This window comes from Sesamum indicum, linkage group LG12 (genome assembly GCF_026168435.1).
Source record: "Sesamum indicum cultivar Baizhima isolate 11 linkage group LG12, ASM2616843v1, whole genome shotgun sequence".
NCBI classification, from domain to species: Eukaryota; Viridiplantae; Streptophyta; class Magnoliopsida; order Lamiales; family Pedaliaceae; genus Sesamum; species Sesamum indicum.
Genome location: NC_142668.1, coordinates 2,897,071 through 2,900,749, shown reverse-complemented (window position 1 = coordinate 2,900,749; position 3,679 = coordinate 2,897,071). Strand labels below are relative to the sequence as shown.

At 34.5% G+C, this 3,679-nt stretch overlaps 1 long non-coding RNA gene across 4 annotated transcripts; it reads right to left on the bottom strand.

The window, feature by feature from the left end:
* Positions 1–462: 462 nt before the first annotated feature.
* LOC105178772 (uncharacterized) lies at positions 463–3,365 on the bottom strand. 4 transcript variants are annotated; one of them, XR_849172.3, is made up of 6 exons: positions 3,122–3,361; positions 1,710–1,993; positions 1,542–1,598; positions 1,196–1,460; positions 1,011–1,116; positions 463–936 (listed from the first exon to the last, which is right to left on the bottom strand). It is a non-coding gene; the product is annotated as an uncharacterized LOC105178772 (long non-coding RNA). The 4 variants fall into 4 exon arrangements; XR_849170.3 differs by having other exon boundaries at positions 1,196–1,476; positions 1,542–1,993; positions 3,122–3,365; XR_016063265.1 differs by having other exon boundaries at positions 1,542–1,993; positions 3,122–3,359.
* Between the last annotated feature and the right edge of the window lie 314 nt (positions 3,366–3,679).

The following is a 3,679-nucleotide window of genomic DNA, read 5'->3' as shown; positions in this document are numbered from 1 at the left end:
GTTACACATTTAAGTATGGTTGTGCTTGATATAGGAGTGGTGTTTCCAATATATTTTTGTAATGGTTATACGTAATGTTGTAATGGTTGTTGTATGAAGCTTTGTATTTCTTTTTTCAATTGTTGTTGTAGCGATCTTCGTAACCCTTCATGCATATGTTACCTTGAGTTTTGCAACTGCTTTGTAGTCCTTTTACACTACTTTAGTAACGACTTTTTGGACGGCCTTTTTCAAAATGTGTAACTATCTTTTACAGGATCGTTGTAATGACTGCGTGATTATATGGTAATTGTACTTATTCCGAAAGTTGTTACAAATACAATGACAAAAAATGATTTTATTAATAGTTAATTGTATTTAATATATTTTAATATTTTATTTTAAATAAATTATTGAATTTTTATATATCTAGGTGGTTTTAATTTCTTAAATGTGTAATATTATATAAAAAACCATATAATATAACAAGAAAATAAAAATAATGTAATTACAAAAGTAAAAGCATTTTTTAAAAATTATATTTATACAAATAAAAAAACTAATCTAAATCAGTATCCCTTCGACCGTGGGCTCTTCGTCGTTGCTGTCGAGTACCGGGGAATCAGTTCGAGGCTAGGGTGCTGGAGGATCGGGCCATGTGGGATCCAACCACCGCATCCACTCCTCGCATCTTGCTACCTGATCATCAAGGTCGGGGCGCGGCGGTTGTTGTGGTGAGTGCAATGGAGCAGTAGACCCATTGGGTTGTGATGGTCCAGCAACAGTGTAGTGGGCCTCGGAGCCGAGATCGAATACTCAGCCCTTATTCCAGCCGCTCGTTGCTGACAGACACACCTATTGCTCGTTCCGAGCCACCGAGCCTTGAGAGGACAATAAAGGGTCTTGATTATTGTTGTGCTGGCTTTGTCGTTCCTCCATCATGTTCAGGAACAGCTCCTGCCAACAGATTAAATGATTAGATTTAAAAAAAATAATTGTAAATTCCAAATGAAACTATTTTTTATACTTACCGCGACTTCCGCTGCTCTCGGGCCGCTCCACTAGTCGTCCTCCTTCTTTTTGCAGCACCTTCTCAAACACCTCCATCTATTTGACCAGGCATTCGAGTTGTGCCTCCTATTCAAAAATCATTTAAAGACATGCTTAGAAATTTAAAAAATTAAACTAAATTAATACTATAAGTTAATATACTTACCATCTTACGCTTGTGAGCCCCAATGGAGGACAATTCCCAGCGGTAGACAGTAGCAGCTGCTTCCGAGTTGTTCTTTGTCGATTGTGCCTGGAATTTTGGGCTCTCTTAGTACTCCAAAAGTTGGCGCGAGATCTCCTCGATCAACCACAGCGTTCGGGCAAACTGATTCCAGGTGTCGGCGAACCACTTTCGCAGGAATTTACCAAACCTGCGACTTGACGATCTTGAACATCAACTTGTTGTTGCAATCCCACCATGAGGACAGCTACAAATTCCACATACTAAAAAAGATATATAAATATTAGACAAAAAGGTAGTACTACTTAAAATTAAATACTATTCTTACCTTTAAATTGTTATACCAAAATAATTGGTGCTCCTGTGGGATACGCGATATGTTCCCCTAGGAATGCGGTTAATGATCGCAGTGTGAAAATCTCGGTCAGACTTGAAAAAATAATTAAATATTAAAAACAATAAAAAGTTCCAAATAAAAAGTTCCGAAAACTGATACAGTGTCTTTGGGACATTGGTCGCAGTGGTGGCGATGGTGGTAGGGGTGGTTGTGGTGCATCCCACGACTTGGCAGGGGCTTGTGTACTGCTGGGCCTCGCCGCATCTGACCCTACTGTGGGGGAATCTGCAGGAATCAGCGGCCGCTGGGACGCACGCTCCGGTGTCGGGGGTGCATCCGCACCAATAGCCCAATGAAGACTGGCAGGGCCATAGCCGCATGCATGACAGTGGCCCCAGCCACGACCTCGTCCTGGAGGAAGTGGAGTACCGATAATCATGGATCTAAAATATATAAAAAAATATTAAAATAGTCACCAATTATCCAAAACTACTTAAAATTTATATTAAATTTTAATGTCCTAAAAGTATTCCTAAAAATATAGAATTTAAAGTCCAAAAATTTTAAATTTTAATGAAAGTTCTTAAAAATTTCATTAACTAACCTTCATGATTATCCTAAACTCTGTTATTTTTCTAAAATTGTATTAAGGTCCAATTTTTTCTAATTTTCCTAAACTGCATAATTTTCTTAAAAATTCTGATAAAGGTCCAAATATTTTGTACAAATTGCAAAAAGGTCCACATATTTTCTAAAATTACATTAAAGTCCAGTTTCTTCCTAAAATGCATAATTTTTCCAAAACTTGCATTAAGGTCCAAACTTTACCTAAAATTACGTTAAGGTTAAATTTTTTTTCTAAAAATGGTATAAAAGTCCAAATATTTCCTAAAATTACTTTAAGGTTCAATTTCATTTTCCTAAAATGCATAATTTTTCTAAAAATTGCATAAAGGTCCAATTTTTTCTTAAAATGGATAATTTTTTATAAAAATTATATTAAGGTCCAAATTTTTCTGAAAATTACATTAAGGTCCATTTTCTTAATGTAATTGCAAAAATTACATAACATAATTTTTTTACCGAAATTCTTTTAAAATCACCAAAAATTTACCGAAAATTTAAAAAAAATAGAAAATTATGAAAAGAATTGAAAATCACAGAAAATGATTAAAACTTTTTAAAATTACAGAAATTTTTTAACATAGCAGAAATCTATTAGTATTACAGAAATTTATTAGAATTTTTTAAAATTAAAAAAATTTATGAAAAAATTACAGAGAATATAAAAAAATTATAAAAATTACAAAAAAATTTAAAAAAATCACATAAATATTTTACGAAATTTCAGAAAAATAAAAAAATTCTTAAAAATATCAATTTTTTTTAATAATTTTAAAATTAAAGAAATGTATAAAAAATTTAAAATTATAGAAAATTTGAAAAACCACCGTCCCAGAAAATTTTTAAAGTAGATACATTTAAAAGAAAATTACACACATTTAATAAATTCAATACAAATAAAAATTACATAAATTTTTTTTGAAAAAATAAGGGGATGGGGTACTTACTTGGCTGGTGGTGGCTAGTGGGGCAGGTGGTGGAGCGGCTAGTGGGGCGGTGGTGGGGAAGAAGGCATGGGTGGGAGGAAGAGAGAGAGAGAGAGGGGGGGGGGGGGGGGAGTTGGGGGGAGGGAGAGTGGTGGCGGGCGGTGGGGGCAAGTGGGGACGGTGAGGCTGGTGGTGGGGTTGGTCAGGGGACAGGGGAGAGAGAGAGTTGCGCGAAGAGGATGAAGAGAGGGTGGAAATGAGGAAAAAAAATCTGCTAACTACCAGTTATAAAGCATAGTCGTTACAAACGCCTCTACAAACTGTGTTACAATTTTTGAAAGGTCATTACTAATTGAGTTACGAAAATAGAGTTATGTATAAAACCATTACAAATAGAGTTACAACATATTATATTTGTATTATCATAAAAGGCATCATACTAAAGGCTGTGTAAAAAGCCGTTGCAAGATGTATTTCAAAATAATAAAACGATGTCATTTTGCTCCTCTGCATTTCAAAAGCCGTTATAAATGATATTCCAAATAATTAATTATTTTTTATTAAAATGTACAAAAAAGG